The 18,790-nt window shown below is 46.7% G+C and overlaps 1 protein-coding gene across 2 annotated transcripts in view; it reads right to left on the bottom strand.

The window, feature by feature from the left end:
- The window catches only part of LOC105492547 (alpha-1,6-mannosylglycoprotein 6-beta-N-acetylglucosaminyltransferase), a 327,940-nt gene extending 310,221 nt beyond the window's left edge, over nt 1-17,719 (bottom strand). Inside the window, exon 1 of one of the 2 annotated variants that reach the window (XM_011759746.3) lies at nt 17,574-17,719. The gene's annotated coding sequence lies outside the window, so the exon portion shown is untranslated. The remainder of the gene's footprint in view (nt 1-17,573) is intronic. The other variant, XM_011759745.3, reaches the window with a different exon arrangement.
- Nucleotides 17,720-18,790: the final 1,071 nt, after the last annotated feature.

The following is an 18,790-nucleotide window of genomic DNA, read 5'->3' as shown; positions in this document are numbered from 1 at the left end:
CAACAAAACCCTTTCCATGTTTTTACATGAAAGAAGATCTCTAGTAGACATTTCTCTGGCCAAAAAGACCTTTTGCCTAGACTTAGAGAATTTCTCTTTGGCTCTATTCTTGGAGCAAAACTCAACTTCAGAAGGTTCTTCCATCTGTGCCTTACCAATTCATTTGCAGACAGAGTGGCCTGATCTAACAGCATGTAATGGAAAGTAGGAATGATTTAAGATCAGAGACCTGCATTCAACCCCCAATCTGTACCTTATTAGTAGGGGGACCACATATCCCCTTTTATGCCTGTTATCCCAGCATAATCATCAATAGCACCCCTCTTCACTCTCAAAAGCATCCTGATTCAGATGATAAATTATATGACCACCTTGCTTACTATGTGAGTCACCCCAGACAACATACTGCACTTTCCCACATGAGTTTCACGTTTGTCCAGTGAAAATAAGGGAAGCTAATATACATGGTTATCCCAAACATGACATTAGACAGTGTGCATGAGATGCGGTCACAGGAGGACCCAGTATTCCCCGTACACCAGCAACCATGCTCAAAAGGACTGTTCTCAGAGAGAAAGCATTCTTCCGTACGTGTGAGGTCCTCGCCTTTTGGTTGTCAAGTTGAAGACAGGACCTATATTTTCCACTTTCTACTGTGATATGGTCTATAAAATGGTAATGGGATCTATCCGTGTCCAGCAGCTGCACAATTAATTCTGTCATCCATCTGACCAGAAGATGGACCACACATGGGTATTTTGACTCTTATACTTTAGACCTTCTGGACTTTATTTATGCTCTCCACAAAGCAGGATTAAGATCTACGAAACAGTTCAAGTGAATGTGGTTTGGAGTGGGGGAGGGGAGTGGTCAGAGATCCTACAGACTGAATCACTACCTCTTAGTGAGTAAATTTGGTGAATTTCTTGCTTTCTCAAGCCAAAAACAAAAAAAAAAAGGCAATGATAGAAGAACAGCTTCTTAATAATATTATCTTAGGTATCTCACTTTAAAAATTAGGCCTAGGCCAGACTCACGTCTATAATCCCAGGACTTTGGGGGGCTGAGGTGGGAGGATCACTTGATCCCGGGAGTTTGAAACCAGTGACCAGTGCCACTGCCCTCTAGCCTGGGCAACAGAGCAAGATTCTGTCTCAAAATAATAATAATAATAATAGGCCTAATTGTGCCAACAATCTTGAACACAAATCTGTAATATCAATCAGTGACTCAGAAAGCAACAAAACTTTGCTATTTCCATTAGCAAAAAGAAAAAGAAAAAGAAAGATGAGATGCTATCCCTTCATTGATAAACTTGTTAAATACAGATACATTCTCTTTAAACAGTAAGAATACAATGTAATGGAACTGCCTCAATGATAAAACTGATCAATAACAAAATCCATAGAAAAATGAAGCAGAAAAAAAATAGACTATTCTAGTCCAAGCTTCAGCGTTAATATTTTTTAAACAACGAACGAAAAATTATTACTCCCACTGTCTTTTAATATGGTTGTCGGAGGGATTTGTGTTGAATACAAGAAATCCCTCCCCGCTCTGACTTCTAAAGAAACAGAAAGGAAATGTTCAGCATTTTCATGCTCTAAATATAGCTACGAGAGGAAAGAGATGCCCATGGCAGCACAGCAATGACTTCAAGTCTGGAGACCGGCGAGGCGCAGTACAGTAAGCTCTTCTGTGGACAGTCATTTCCTATCAAGAGAAGTTTCCAGAAACAAAAAAATGCTGACTCCACTCTCAGAAATCCAGTTATAGCAGCGGCACAGCACCCTCTGGGCTGGACTCACTGAGTGGAAAGCGGGAAGCCCAGAGGAAGTGCATTCCTATGGCACTGACTGCCTCCAAGCCAAGCCCCAATTTCTAGGGGATGTCCCTCTCTCCAAAGCCATACGCCAACAGGAAGACACCCCCTGGCAACCATGTACACAACATACTTCTTGGGCAGCGGGGTATTTCTTAGAGTGCTGTTGGTGATGATAGAACCTTAAAGCATACCAAGAGGAAAACAGGTGGTTAATGTGTATTTAGGGCATTTTCCTGCAGAATGTCTGTGGGTTTTCTCCACTTGAAAAACTGAAACTGAAGCTCAAGTCAGACTTCTGTTTAGGATTCAGATAATTAGGACATTTGGCTTTAAATGAATCATGTACCTTGTAGTGACAGATACGGCTTTGCTGGAGGAACGTTCTGATAAACTTGCCTCCTTGCATATGATAAAAGAGTGAGCCAATAACAGAGCTCAATTATTTGACCAGGTCTAAGAAAAAAAGTTGGAGATAAGCCTACACCCACGCTACACACATAATTGACAGCCTTGGAGGAAGCCCAAGTCAGGAGGAGGTCAACTCTTAATGAAGAGGAGGGAAGGGGAACAGTGGGTGTGCAGGGTCTAGCACACACCACAATTCTATTGTATCCCTTGGCGAACTAGGGGCAGCCTATGGACTTCTTCTCAGAAAGATTTTTTTAATGCATAAAATAAAATACACAGGACTGCAGAGGAAATCAATTATATTGAAATATAGTTACCAAAATATTTTTTATATTCATTTATTATTTTATTTATTCATGTATTTTGAGACAGAGTCTCACCCTGTTGCCCAGGCTGGAGTGCTGTGGCGTGAACTCAGCTCACTGCAACCTTTGCCTCCGGGGTTCAAGCGATTCTCCTGCCTCAGCCACCCTGGTAGCTGGGATTACAGACACTCCGCCACCATGCTCGGCTAATTTTTTATTTTTAGTAGAGAGAGGATTTTGCCATGTTGGTCATGCTGGTCTCAAACTCCTGACCTCAAGTGATCCACCCGCCTTGGCCTCCCAAAGTGCTGGGATTACAGGCATGAGCCACTGCGTCCGGCCCCCCAATTTTTTTTTTGTTTTTTTTAGATGGAGTCTCGCTCTGTCACCCAAGCTGGAGTGCAGTGGCACAATCTCGGCTCACTGCAAGCTCCGCTTCCCAAGTTCACACCATTCTCCTGCCTCAGCCTCCCGAGTAGCTGGGACTACAGGCGCCCACCACCATGCCCGGCTAATTTTTTTGTATTTTTAGTAGAGATGGGGTTTTGCCATATTGGCCGGGCTGGTCTCAAACTCCTGACCTTGTGATCCACCCGCCTCAGGCCCCCAAAGTGCTGGGATTACAGGTGTGAGCCACCGCGCCCGGCCCCACATTTTTTTTTTTTAATTGTGATATGGCAATACCTGCAGCTTATATCTTAACACATTAACACTATCTAGCAACAAGTGCAACTGCCACCATAATTTCAAAGTGGTGATGAATATTGATATTTCAACATACGTGTTAATCATCTCTAATGTGACATGAAAATATTAGATTTCTATTGGTGACAAAGTCACAAACAGCACTAATACTACTGTGCCTTATGTGCAACCTTCCAAAGTGAAAGACTTGCTAAATTTTGGCTAGAAGTTAGTGAAAATGAAAGTGTAATATTTTCCCCTGCAAGCTCACAGGTCTCCCCGAAACCTTGTGTAGTTATGAAACTCATGTGACAACCTAATTTTGCCTTCTACTCCTGCAGTTTTTCCAGAATAATGCAGAGACCTACATGGGAGCCATGGCCCAGCAAGAGCCAAAAACTAACTGTATATATGGGAGGGTAGAGGTTGTACAAGGACAGTCCACCACCCATGGGTGTGGCTCGGGGAGGAGCACTATGGGGCCAATATCTCTATTTCTGCTATACCCCATGCATGGGCCAAGGTTTCTTTTTTTTTTGAGATGGAGTCTCACTCTGTTGCCAGGCTGGAGTGCAGTGGTGTGATCTCAGCTCACTGCAACCTCTGCCTCCCGGGTTTAAGCAATTCTCCTGCCTCTGCCTCCCAAGTAGCTGGGACTACAGGCGTCCGCCACCACGCCCAGCTAATTTTTGTATTTTTAGTAGAGACGAGGTTTCACCATGTTGGCCAGGATGGTCTCGATCTCTTGACCTTGTGATCCGCCTGCCTCGGCCTCCCAAAGTGCTGGGATTACAGGCATAAGCCACCGTGCCAGGCCAGTTTGCTTTTTTTTAAAAATGCTTCGCATTAAAAGTATTAATTCAGCTGAATCATTGGGCTAGAGAAAAAATATTACTTTACAATTCATTTCCCCTAGTGCAGTGTTCTAAACCCTATCAAACCCAAAGCCCCTGGGGCTCATAGTGAGCTTATAACACTCTCTTTACTGTCTGAACCAAATGCTCAGATAACCTACCTAAACACAGTTTCAAACATATACATTTCATGTCCTAAGATTGACAGAAAAGACAATAAAGGAAAGTAATTTATGACAAACCTAACGGATTTCAATATGCAATTAGCTGGGCAAGATCACTCTAAAAGACATAATGGAGCCATTAGATGCCTGCACTTTAATGTGAAATTTTTTCAATGCGTCAGCTACAAAGGTGGGCTGATACAGGTGATGTGCTAATTCTATAGGTAGTGTGAGTTTCCAAAATGGTAAATTTCCTAACAAAAGAAAGCACAATCTTTCTTCATTAATTGGAAAAATTGATGTTTACTTAAACTGTGCAACAATTATTTGCTTATACGTAAGTTAGGTCTAGGTTCAGATTTTGCTTGTCCATGATTGTCTAGTGGGTAACAGGAAACATTTTGTGATACACAACTGCTCTACCCATTACAGATGTTTAGCATCCCTGGTCCCCATCCAATAAATGCTAGTAGCTCTCCTCCATCACTGACAATCAAAATTGCCCCCCCCCCCCCACCAAATTGCTGAAATGCCCCCAATAACATTGTAGGGCCTAGGACTAGGCCAGAGTCCTCTCTCCAGGTGCCATCCCCTGCCCACCTCTGGGTGATCTCAAGCTAGGCACCGAGGGAAAACCAGAACTGGCATTACAAAAGAAAGATCAGCCTTGTTGTGTGGCTTAGACCCTGTAACAAATCCCCTTACCCAGAGTTCTGCCCTTGGGACAAGAAAAGCAGAATAAGGCAGGGAGGAGAATTAAGCAGCCAGGCAGATGGAAGCAGAGAGGAGAGCAACAAGGATTTCTGGGGTTCCTAGAGCCTCGATCCCAGGCTGCAGAGGGCTCCTGGACCCTATCCCTGTGTTCCTAATGTGAGTTCTCTATCTCCACTGAAGCAAGCTCCAGCAGGTTTCTGTTGCTAGCACTCAGAAGAATCTTTATTAATTAAAGGCATCCAACCACCAGGAAGGACAGCCATCCATCGAACAAAGGGCAGCAGCTAACATCAAAAATGCTTAGGAGTGAAACCATCCCTACAGGGTTGGTAAGAATTGCATGCCAGCTTCTGGACTGAAATATGGTTACAATGAAGCACTAGTCAGGCTGCACCTTGGCCTGCTTCCCTGTTTCTAAAAGTCACATAGCACTAGATAGTGGCCATTTGCATCCCCATTGTTCCTATAAGTAGGATTTCTGATATTGGAGTCATAAGACAGTTTAGGAATTGATTTGCATCCCCATTGTTCTTACAGACAGGATCTCGGACAGTAGTATCATAAGGCCTTTTTTTTAAGGATAGCTTAAAATGTTTTTCAGACCCTGAATTCCAACAACCAGTTTGAAGACCCCCACAGAGGAATGGATCACATGAGAATGCAGGTGGTTCACCTCCCTGTCCCACGTTCACCCTGCACTTTTCGACCAATCAACAACCTCCAAGCCTGGCCCTCTCCAAAACCCTTAAAAACCCTAACCCAAACTTCTCAGAGAGATGGATTTGAGGTTTCCTCCCCTCCCCTCATTCGGTGGCCCTTTGCTTAAACCTCTTTCTCTGCTGCAACCCAGTTTCTCTCCATATTGACTTGCTGTATGCAATGAATCTATTAGATTACCGGATAACCTATTCTAATATCAATGAACTGACCTTATTTGAGGGATGTGTCTCAGATTTTACCTAAGCTCTTCACGCTGTAGTTTAAGCTCATTTATTTTGATTCCATTCTCACTGACAATAAATAAATGGGCCAGGGACCATCCTTCACCTGGCATTTCAGATTCTACAAAGACATATCCAGATCCCTCTGAAGGTTTTCTGCCTCAGCTCTTTCTCATCAATCCCATGAGCCACACAACATAAATAACGATGTTGTCCTTTCTTGACAGGCTTGGAAAAATGAAGGTATTGGAAAAATTTGGCCTTTAAGGAGCCAATTAAATCTGAGTTTTAAAAAAATTCCAAAGTCTTTTCAACCACAGAATTCCATGATTTAATGTCTCTAAATTTTATTCTGCTCAGAAATAATACCACCCTAATTCAGAAATGTGGCAATAAGGCCCAGCTGCCAGAAAGGTGTTGTAAGAGAAGCTAGGATCACTGTTTCTTTGCCTTTCCCACTAATGAACTCCATTATATCACCAAAAAAGGCACTGCTGGGATCTAATGAATAAATAACTAGCACTTGAATGGTATTTGTGTCCATTTTAATTCCAGTTAGTTTCCACTGGAAAGCCATATTTAAAAATAAATTAAGAAGGGTGGGCATAACACTACTCATAATGAAACAATTTAGAAATGCTTGAAAAGTTTCCTACATAAGCCAATTGGGTGTAATGTTAGAAGGCAAGGACTTAATTGTTGATTCTAAGTAAACAAAGAAGGGTGAGTTTTCACATCTGCCAGATGTGTTCACTGTCCTCTCTAGAAGGGTATGAGGAGAGCGAAGGGTCACTTGAACAGGGTCTTCCAAATAGAAGGTCACAACTAACTGATGGGTTATGAAATCCATTCAGTGCAAAGATCAGAAAACTTTTCTTCTTGGGCCAGAGAGTAAATACTTGAGGCTTTGCAGGCCAGATCATCTCTATTAGTCACAACCACTGGCCTCTGCCATTGTAGTGTGAAAGTAGCCATAAACAACAGAAGAACAAATGGGATTGGGTATGTGCCAATAAAACTTTATTTACAAAATAGGCAGCCAGTCACCTGTCACCTGACCACTGACCAGAATTTTTAAGACAATGAAATAGAACAAAATAGAAAACACCAGAGGCCACTATAAAGGTTAAGTACTTTTTATGAAACTTTTCCTGCGATTATCTACTTACATACGTGAGTTCTGAGTCAGCATGTATTTCTTACTCTAGGTTGGGGTCAAAAGCCACCATATTAGAAGATAAACAGTTTCAGAAAGGAAAATTAGTCTGTTTCTGAGTGAAATTGGTTAAAATATAAAGCATTTCAATGGTTTTCTAAAAAGGGAAAAAGGGGCAGATACAATGGGCAAGTTGTTGAACCTAAGTACAATCTTAAAAGAATATTAATTAGTTACAAGTAGTAACTAACAAAAGGATTTTTAAAAGGACACTAAAATTACTTTCTGCACTATTCAAACATTTGATATGAGCTGCGCATCAGTTAACAACTGCTCTATAGCAAACTTCCCCCAAACTCAGTGGCTTGCAACAACCATGGATGATTTGCCCATCTCTATAGGTCAGCCCGTGGGTGATTCAGGTGACCCTGGCCGACCTAGACCTGCTCAGGAGACAGCACACAGCTGACAGGTCAGATGGCATTGGCCGGTCTAGGATGGAATCCACAAGCACAAACCTGGCCCCTCCACTGGGCTAGCCTGGGCACGATCTCATGGAGGTGGCGGGGTCTGAAAGTGCAAGCCCAGTTATGTAAAAGGCAATCAGAAACAGCCACTTTTCACAACTCTGCTTATACACAGCATGTGCTAACATCCCACTGGCCAAAGAAAGTCACATAGCCAAACGGGGCGCAGGGGACCAGGGTGGGGGAAGAAGGAAGGAGGAAGAAAAGCTGCAAAGTTATAGGGCAAAGAGTGTGGATAGTGGATACAGGGAGTTCAGGGAGGCCATTAATGGAGGCCATTAGTTAAAAAAAAAAAAAAGTCAATCTACCGCAGGCAAATATTTATTGTTTATCATGATCACCCTGGCAGAAGCAGAGAGGTTTTACATTATTTTTAAGGTTTTCCATTACCATTTCTCATTGTGTTTTTGCCTTATCGCTTGTAAGGCAGAAAAGCAGAGTGAAAAGAATGCCAATTTCGGGAATGTAGCCTTTTGTACGCTGGCTCTGCCACTTCTGGCTGTGTGACCCTGGGCACGTTTCCTTTGCACCTCAGTTTCCCCACTCTAATAGTAGGACGGCTCACAATTACATAAGCCAGAACAAGTAAAAGTACTCAGCTCAGCATCTGGTCTCAGCAGACCTCAAACCTTATTTAAATACCAATGTTTTTGCAAATAGTTGATTTGAATATGTTCAAAGGGGAGAAGAACAGATCCTGCAACAGTAACCCTTCTTTGCAAAGAAAAACAGTTCTTTTACATAAAGAGCAAAGAACCAGTTCCTTATTTGGAGCTTTGAGGACTGTGGTAGGCAGAAAAAGGGCCCCCAAAGATGTTCATCATATACTAATCCCTGGAACTTGTGCTTCTGTTGCCTTACAGGGAGATGGCGTTATATCAAGGACCTGTAGATGGGAGATTATGCTGCATTACCCTGCTTGGTCTAATCTAATCACATCAATCCTGAAAAGCAGAGAATCTTTTCCAGCTTGGTGAGAGTATCAGTGTGATGGCAGAGAGACAAGGACTCGGCTGGACACTTCGGGCATTGAAACTGGAGAAGGGGGCACGAGCCTAGGAACATGGGCAGCCTCTAGAAGCTAGAAAAGGCAAGGAGACCGATTCTCCCTTCAAGCCTCATTAAGGAACAGACACCTTGATCTTGGTCCATGAGACCTATAAAGGACCTCTCACCTATAGAATTCAAAGAGAATAAATGTGTGGGGCTTTAACTGCTAAGTTTGTGGCTGTTACAGCAGCAATAGAAGTAATCCTGTAGTATTTCTATTAGAGACTGACAATGAAGAAATAGAAAAGTTACATTTGAAACCACTGAACTAGGAGGAAGAAACTCGGAAACTTAAGAGAGTATTAACCAGACATGGCATCAAAACATGGAAAGCTGTCTGGGCACGGCGGCTCACAACTGTGATCAGAGCATTTCGAGAGACTAAGGCAGTAGGATCGCTTCAGGCCAGGACTTCAAGACCAGGCTGGGCAACATAGTAAGACTCCTGTCTCTCCAAAAAAATAAAAACTTAAAAAAAATTTAGCCAGGCATGGTGGCACACGCCTGTAGCCCTAGCTACTCAAGAAGCTGAGGCAAGAGAATCACTTCAGCCCAGGAGTTGGAGGTTACAGTGAGCTATGATTGCAGCACTGCACTCTAGCCTGGGTGACAGAGCAAGACCCTGTCTCTAAAGAGAAAAAAAAAAAAAAAAGAACAAATAAAACTTGAGAGTTGTATTTGACTCTGCTTACAGAAATAGAGAAAAGGCACTATTATAGAATAAGCAACTCATTATCACGAAAAACACTTTACAGGAAGAACAATAAAATCTTAATACATGGTATTACCAAGGATCCCCTACCTACACTTCTTAACAAGCTGGCACTAGGGGAAAGGCCATAGTAACAAAATCCTTTCACAGAAACTTTCTGCAGACTTCCTTTAACTGATGGCTACTCCAAACCTGCAGCTCTCTGATCACTCCCTCTTTCTTTTTTTTTTCCTTCTTTCTCTCTCTCTTTCTTTCTTTCCTTTTTCTTTTCTTTCTTTCTCTCCTTCTCTCTTTCTCTCTCTCTTTCTTTCTTTCTTTTTTTTTGTAGAGGCAGGAGTCTTGCTTTGTTGCTCAGGCTGGGCTCAAGCAATCCTCTCATTTCAGTGTCTGAGAGTGCTGGGATTACAGGCATAAGCCACTGCACCCAGCCTCCACTTTTTCTTAAGATAACATTAACAATAAGGTAATAAGCCCTAGTGGTGTGTGGACACACACGCTCACATTCAGAGTCCCAATTTGTTGACCTGCATGAGACCACAAATTGTGCTAAGAGAAAAAAAAAATGTCGACAGACTGATTTTAAAAGATGAACTCTAAAAGAGCATAATGAACAAATGGAACCTCAAAACCAGGAACAGACCTAGGAATCTTTTTAAGGACAGACTAAAGAAACTGAAGTAGCTGAGTGTGCAGAACCCAGCCACACAGGCACACTAGTAGAACCCTCCAAGTGTAGAAGTTAAGTGATGCATCGCTTTTCAGATAAGAAATCAGAATCACTAAGCACAGAATCGGTCCACATGAAGACAGTCAGCTAAGTGCAGAAGCCTCACCTGCCACAGTCGGAGTTCACTCACGATGCCACGCTGCCTGGACAGCTCATCTCGTGGCTCCAGCACGCCAGGCCTGGAGCTTCCAGCCTGCACCCATGAGAGCTCCATGACACTCCTTTCTTTATTGGAGCTACGTGTTTCTTTTTTTGTTTTGGGGGGGTTATTTGGAACAAGCCTGGGGGCGGGGGAAGGGGGAACCTTTCCTTTGATGGAGCTCACTGCACATAAGAATTGCAAAGGAGGAATGGTGAACCTGTAAAAGTTGATCCTATTTACCCAGAAGAATTATATTTGTGTGTAATGTACAGTGAAGACTGCCCACATAACAATGTCATCTTTAAAACTGCCAAGCATCATAGCTAAAAATCAAATAAAGGAAGAAAGGGAGAATGTCCCATTAAGAACTTTTTTTACAGAGGGAAGGCAATCAAGATGAACAGAGGGGCTTGAAGCCGTGTTTGCAAAGGTCTTACACAAGACTGGGGACGCTGCATGATGAAGATTACTGGGGGAAGGGGACAGAGGGAAACTCCTCTTCCCTGCCATATCCTCACCGGGTGGGGCCTCTAACCCTAGGTGCTCTAAACATTACAGGAAAGGGAGGAAGGAAATATACCAAACAGAAACACTAAGAAAGATGCCAAAGGAAAACAGAGAGATCACACACTGCATGAGGCAAAGATGGTGCTTTTTCTTTGCATCCAAGAAAGAATCGGTCATTTAGAAAACTCACCGGCATGGATGCTTGTAAATAACAAACTGGAGGTGAAAATAACAGATGGTTAAAAAAAAAAAAAAAGCAGCTGCAAAACCGCAAGAAGACTGACACCAAACTCTCTTACGTTGAAAGGTAGTAGTTACACACTGAATGTGTAGACAGAATCTGGCCCTGCTGGTGGCAGTATGTAAACACCTAGCCACATCCCCAGGGCGCTGTGTGAGGAACCACAGAAGGCTATGAGCCTGGTCATCGTCCCTACTCTTTGAATCTCAATGAATCTCAATTTCCCAAGGGAAAAAATAGCTTCACTAAAGGAAAGCAGGTTATTTCAGGGCTGAAAGTAAGGACCAAGGTTTTTTATTTCTAAACATACAAAGATAAACATCCCCAAAGAGAGTAACAATAAAGGGCTGATTCTTCTTAGTCAAGCTTTTCAGCTGTCTGCTAAATAGTCTACCGGTAAGGGCAAAAACAATCTGAATGTGTTCTCAACCTTCTTTTCAATTTAATAAGGGAATTTCAGTTATGTTACACCTCTTTTGTCACATGTATAGGATTAAGCAAGATGACGAACTGAACAGATCTTTGGAGTGCCTTCAATCCCCTCTTACGTCTCAACCTAACAACTGAGGCCCAAAGTGGTCACACGGGCTGAATTAGTGTGTTCTTCATCTACATTTCCCTTTATCACTAAACTTAACTCTTCTGGGTGTGCACTGACCAGGCTTAGACTTTAAACTCCTTGGGTAGCCAGGGACTATTTATTCAGCAGAAGCATTCCAAATCAGGAGTAGGTGAGGGCAGGAAAGGAAATGGGTGCTCACTGCTATGTCCAACGGGAAGATTCCACAAAGTGTGGCGACCTCGGGTTCAGAGGAGCATTTTGTGTGGCCCTGCTCTCTCTCTAGGATTCCACAGACACTGCGGGAACGTCTTCACAGGCACCCTTTATCAGAAATGTTAAGGAAGAGTCCTCATACCTCTTCCAGGTCACCCCTCACCCACCCCATACTCCTAAAGAAAGGAAATCAAGGCTGAGAGGAGCCAGCAGCCCTAAAACACAGAGAATTAGTAAGAGTGAAATGGAAAATCCAGCCTAGACTGAATTCTTATGATGTCAAACTTAAAAGATGACATGAGAAAGGGAACCCTTCATTCCAAAGGACATAGATTCTCCCAGCTGGGGATGATAGGAGGGAACGGGGCCACACCAACCTGCTCCCCACCACATTCCAAGGTGAAGCTGGGTGTGAGCACACAGTGGGCTCCAGGGAGGAACAGATGCCCAGTAGCCATCAATTCTCTTCCTGTATCATCCCTATAAACAAAGCAGGCAGGCACCCATTATCAACTGTTACCAACTGTTCCTGTGGGACCACAGATGAGATGTGAGGTCCAGCTTTGCCACAGTTGCCTGCTGGTGAGAGTTTGAGAAAGTCCCTCCAACTCTCTGCACGGTGACCTCAGCTAGAAAGAGGAGGGTCCCCCTGCGGTGCCGCTGGGTATCTATGAAGCCCTCTCGGCTTGGGTTGGAAAGAAGGTGCTGGCTAGTACAGTGCAGGCTCATCAGCCTTAACCACTACTCACAGCCCAACCCGCACTGGCTCTGGACCTAGACCACCTGGCTTCAAATCCTTGCTCTGCCACTCAGTAGCTGTTTGTGACCTTAGCTGGATTTCCTGACCTCACGATGTTACGGTCTCTCCATGTATAAACCGGGAATAACACAGCATCTACCTCATTGTTCAGGGAAATACCTGGAGTACAAAAGAAGCATCTGCAATAATGCCAATCGGGGAAGATAGATGTTTTTCATCGCCATCATTCCTATTTTCTTGCCCACCTTTTCTGATGTTTCTCCACCAAGACATATAATACAATCTCTATGATGATCACCAACATAACAAACTCCCACGCGGGGACCCAGACATGGAAAAGACCCAAAACAAATAGAGTGGAAGGCTTTTCTCTGTAGGATACTTACAATAAGTTTTAAAAAACATTTCACCAGCATGACAGGACTTATAAGCAGTCTGTGCACCGAACTACAACATTACAGCGTGAAGTTCAAACAGGAGTGGGTGGGTGGCACATGTTCCCTCAAGGGCCAGCCACACAAATCACAAAGGGATGCAAATAAGTGAGGCTGTTATTATTCTAGGGCTAACCTTGAAGTGCTGACATTTTAAAAAGTAAACCTATTGCAAGCACCAGTAGTTCACTCTTACTAGTAACAGAAGTACTTGAGTGTAACTCATTCCTGAGTTCACTTTGTCAGGAAATAGAGTGGAGAAATATTCCTTAGCCATTGCAGGGAGCCACTTGAGCAAGGGTCAAGATCCAGCAGGCATTAATGCCAGCCTGGCAGTGAAGGTGACAAAGAGACAGTGCCAGTTTACAAGACAAACTGCTCCCACCAAACCCAGCCACCATAGCGTATAACCCTTGCCTGTCCTGATTTTTAAGACTGGGCAGAGTCCCGAGAGGAAAGCCCTGTTCCCATTCCAGAAGATTGCGTGTTTAGACAAGAGAACTGTGGGATTTTGAACAAATAAAGTGATTCCTCCAAACCCTCCCATGAACACACATAGCCCTGCAGATATGACAAAGTCAAGGAAGGATGCACTTAATTGTGACAATGAAAAAAATAAATAAAACAGCCCAAATGGGCAAACGCAAAGCTCGAGTCCAAACTCCTCAGGCTGAGAACGTGGTTACAGTGCTAAGGCTCCTGGGACCCACCTTGGCGGCTTTCCAAGAGCTATTAGTTTGCATTAACACACAGTAAAAGAAGGTCTGATAAATTAAAAGTGAGATAATTTAGGAGGACATCTTTATACCCAGCACCAGCCCAGTGCATGGCACATGGCAGATGCTAGATAAATGCTCATCAGCAGCCAGCATCAGTCACAACTGTGAATGTTGACACAGGATGTAAAACATGTATAGGGATATGGCTTAGATTAGAGACTTTAAGGGTTGGAGAGATCATTACTTAATTTCAAAGAGAAATCTGAAAGTGTAGCCATCTTCTGGCTACTAAGAGTGACTCTATACTTCAAAGCAATTATTAACTTTAAAGGCAACCTGGTAAAACCTGCACTGACAAGTCCCAAATGCTTATTTATTTCTCACCCTATCTTCTCAATTGTCACCCAGATAGCAATCCCCCCATATAAAATTATTTCCTCCCTTTTCTCAAGTATCATCTGAATTATAGCAGTCAAAACTACCCATCAACCTGTTCATCTGACACCAGGACCCTTCCCCAAACTTTGAAATTCACCACAGGAAACCCCCAGAGACAAAGCTAACAGCACACACTTTCCTGAGGCCTATTATAACAGCATCAACACAGAATGCCACGCCCAACCACTCCTCCTCCATGCCTCCTAGGGCCAGGAGCCCATGACACATAACGAGGAAGGAAGACAATGAGTTCCTACTGTGCTTAAAGCCTCTTGAGAAAGAGCAGAGCAGCCATCTGTCTGTATGACGGGAAGGAGAGGCCATAAACTTTCCAACCCAGATCTTACAGATGACTGCTCTTTGCAGTTTTCTACACATCTCTGCAGGGTACACTAGTCACTGCCTGTCCCCTGCCAAAATTAATCCAGGGATGTCTCTGTAATGCCTTAGATCCTGAGACACACGGAACATTAGGGAAAAGTTGTGTCAAATGTCAGAGTGATACCTAGAACGGTTCCTGGAAACTCCTACTTCCAAAGGCCTCCCCGTCAGCTAGGGTCACAGGGGATTCTAGCATTTCAATGCTTTTGGAGGACGGCTGCGCAGAAGGTGGCTTGGTTATTTTAAAACTAAGAAAATTGAATGGGATGAGAGATTATGTGAATGCCTGTGATTTCCTGAGGTCCCTTCCAGCTTCCAGATTCTACCAAAGAACACAGCATATGCATGTACATAGGCACACACCTCTTTATAAAAATGTATACAGATGAGGGAATATATATAAATGAGTACTATATTCACACTTCCAGACACAAAGCACTTGAAATGCACACTGCTGAGGAGATCAAAAAACCCATGAGCTGCTCTGCAGCAGCAGCTGGAGCACACAGTTGCCACCGGCAGATCGGGGCAGAACTCCCCCACGCCTCCTGCCATTGCAGTTCACCTTAAAACCAACTGGTGGCTGCTTGTGTAGGTGCAAACCCTGCAAAGCTCCAAAGCAGGACTGCAGATTCCTTCACCGAATGACTCCAGTCACGAGTGTCCTAGAGTGAAGAAGGCAGGGTGAAGCAAAGGAGGAGATGAAAGAAAAAGCCCAAACCCTATGCCCAGGCAGAGCCACCCCAGCAGAGGCAGATGCCAGACAGAGCAACTTCCTTCTCCTCTTCTCCCAGCCCCTACAAAGGGTGAAACAGTCACCCTTTTGCCCCTCCTCCATCACCTTGCTTTTCAGGGCCTCTCCAAGTAAGGCTGACGACATGGGCATTTAAATGAGCCTTTAAAAGCAGAGTGATGGAGGAGGGCAAGAGGAAAAAACTAAACTGGAAAAAACTAAAAAGCTCTCTAGAAAAGAGAGCTTTGCTCTAAGCCGGGCACGGTGGGTCACGCCTATAATTCCAGCACTTTGGAAAGCCGAGGCAGGTGGATCACCGGAGGTCAGGAGTTCGCGACCAGCCTGACCAATAGGGTGAAACCCCGTCTCTACTAAAAATGAAAAATTAGCCAGGCATGGTGACAGGCGCCTGAAATCCCAGCTACTTGGGGGGCTGAGGCAAGAGAATCGCTTGAACCCGGGAAGCTGAGGATGCAGTGAGCTGAGAACGCGCCATTGCACTCCAGCCTGGGCAACAAGAGCAAAACCCCATCTTAAAAAAAAAAAAAAAAAAGACAGGAGAGCTTTGCTCTAATCTTAACTGCCAAATAAATCTGAGGATGCCCATCTCAGCCCTGAACAATAGCAACAAAAATAATTTGTAGGAAAGAAGTGGGGACGGGGGGAGGGGGGTGAAAATTCATTCACGAAAGATCTCAGGTGCTTTGCCCTTCATGAAAAAATGTTCAGTGATTTTCTCGGATCAGACAAGGGAGTTCTGATGCAGCCGCAAGGCTTAGGATGTTCATTCATGACACAGAGATTAACACTGGGGAGTCTCTTGGAGTAAAAACCAAGTTGATCAGGTCCTGACAATAAACTGGGGGGTGGGCGGTCAGTTCAACGACCTAGCTTCCCACTCGCATCTCTTTAGAATGAGGTGCTACCTCTAACACTTGGGTCTGGGTGTGTTTACAAGTGCGATGTTGCCATCCACCCGAACCCCACAGAAACCCGAGTTTGCCCCTTCCCAACTTCACAGACCTAGAAGTACCCAACCTCCCCTAACTGGGCCGCCAGAGCCAGGTGCAGATAGCGGCGGCCACCCGGGGCCAGGCCTGGGTCCCAGGAGGGCCGGGCCCTAGACCGAATCCATCCACATCACCCGGTTCCCGCAGCCCTGAGGAGCCAAGCACCCATCAGCGCTCAAAACGCCTCTGGACAATGCAAGCGCCACCCCCTTCCCTCTTCGGCTCTTCCGCGCGGCGGCTACAAAACCACGGCTTTGTGTGTGACAGCAAGTGTGTGCGCGAGCGTCCCTGGGCTCACACACCCCCTTGCACCCCGCCTGCTCGCCGCGCCAGGTCCGGGCACCAAGAGGGCGCACAGCGCGCAGGTCCACCAGGCTGAGAGTCGCGCTCCAGGCCTCTGGCCACCCAGCCACTGAGAGCAGGGGCTAACACCCACGCCCCCAATCCCGGCTGCGGGGGCAGCGGGGGAGAGCAGAGCGCGGAGCTCAACTGAGGCGAGGCAGGGGCCAGGGGCGCAGAGGAGCCACAGGCGAGAGCGGCGCCCACGACTCTCTAGCCCCGCCGCCCCCAACTTTGCGAGCCAAGGGCCAGGAGTGGGCCAGGAGGGGGCCGGGGCGGCTCACGACTCGGCAGGAAGTTCCCAGGACCGCACTGAGCATGCTCTCGGGGAGTGTGTGCGCGGGTGTGGGCTCTGCGCTCCCTGCAGCCTCCCAGACCCGGCAGCAGCGCTGAGCGCGCCGGCGGGATCGTGGACCCGTGGGCCGTCCCCTAACAGCTGGGGCGCCCCCGGGCCTCCTGGACCCTCAGGCCCGGAGCACCGGCCCGCCGCATGCCTCCTCCCTAGGGGCTCAGGGCCAGCCTCCCTCCTTCTTCCTTCCTCCCTACTGGCCTCTGGCCGAGCCCGCCCAGTGCGCCTGGGTCCCGAGGACCCCGGCCCGGCCCACGCCTGCGGCGTGACCCCCACCGAGCTCCTCCGCGGTCCGAGCGCCCATCTACCATCCCTGGCCGCTCGCCTCCAGCCCGCGCAACCAGAGCTTCCTTTGGACTGTCCCTAGGAAAGCCGACAAGCCCCCTCGTCACGGGGCCTGGTGGGTTCAGCCTCCCCCGGGAGGCGCTGCCGGGGGCAGGTGGGCTCCTCAAGGCTCGTCCCACGTCTGCACTCCGGGGTCCTGCAGAGAGGCCGGGGCCGGGGCACCCACGCAGGCGGCAGAGGAACGACGGAAGGAAGCCCCCGACCGCGCCGACCCCGGTGCGGGCTCTCCTCGCCCGCGCCCGGTTCCCCGTGCCCCCAGCGGTCCCCTCTGCGCGCATCACCCCGCGGGGATGACGAGCTCCGACGCGATCATCCCGATCCGGCAGCTCTTACCTCCTTGTTGGGCAGCAGCAGCAGCCAGGAGCACCCGCCGGCCGCCGTGCCCGCGGGGCCCGAAGCGCTGGGTCGCGACGCCCCGAGCCTGCGGCGCGGCTACCTGGGCTGGATCGCGCCCGGGGCCGCCGCCGCCGCGGGAGCCGCAGGGCCGCCGCCGAGCGGGCCGCGGCAGGGACGGTCTGCAAACTACCAGCCTTGGCGGGGCCGCGCGCAGCGCGTCCACACTCAGCCCCGACGCAGCAGAGACGCTCCTCTGGGAGCTCAGTAGACCGGGGCGGGAGTCTGTCCTCAATTCCTGGCAACCCTCCCCTAGTCGACCTCACCAACTTCTCCCCGCTTCTGGGCTCGTGGCTCTAGGAGGCAGAAATTCCGGCCGGGGACGTTTGGCAAACTCCCCGCCCCCGGCCTCGGGCTCAGCCAATTCGGAACGCCCCAGCTTCTCAGGGGCCGTCGGCAAACTCTCAACCCTGTCTAGGAGGACTTCTCCCAGCCACTCTGTTCCGCAGCCCAAGGGGAGAAAGGAGCGAGCGCGGGACCTCCGATCGAGGTCATAAATAATATTCTAACAAGGTCAGGGGCGGTGTGCAGATATTGATATGACAATGCATCCTCCGGAGTGGCGCAGTCCAAGCCCCAAAGGACAAGGGGCCTTACAGCAGCGAAGCCCAGTGATGGGGAGACTGTGGTCTCAACCATCTTAGGGGTGCAGGCAACTTTAACAAAACGCCCTGAGGCTGTTTACTCTTTCTTAGAACGCATTACACAAAGCAGTATGTATACAGCCATTTGGTTTTCGTGACCTAGGGCAAGCCACTTAACCATTTGAATTCATCTTTATCTATGAGCATAATAAATGCTGCTTCATGAGGTTACTGTGAAGATGATATAAAATATATGTGAAATACTTAGGGATATCTGGCACTTAATACATGAAATCCATTCTTCCTTCTCTGCCCTGCTCCCACTCGCGGATTTTAGGAACACTCCAGATGAGCTAGCTGAAAACTGCACTGTTGTAAATTCACAAATAAAACACATCCTGTGCCCTGAAGGCACCACAAAGAACATTGACTGACATGACAGATCAAATCCAACCAAGCCCCAGGAGAGAGAATGCCATACATTTACATCGATAAGCATTATAGTTTATTGTTAAGTAGTATCTGGAATGGAGGAAGAGTGGGCTATTAAGTTCGTGGTAGAATCCACAAGAT

Source organism: Macaca nemestrina, chromosome 11 (genome assembly GCF_043159975.1).
Source record: "Macaca nemestrina isolate mMacNem1 chromosome 11, mMacNem.hap1, whole genome shotgun sequence".
Taxonomy (NCBI): Eukaryota; Metazoa; Chordata; class Mammalia; order Primates; family Cercopithecidae; genus Macaca; species Macaca nemestrina.
This window is presented reverse-complemented; position numbering and strand designations above follow the sequence as displayed.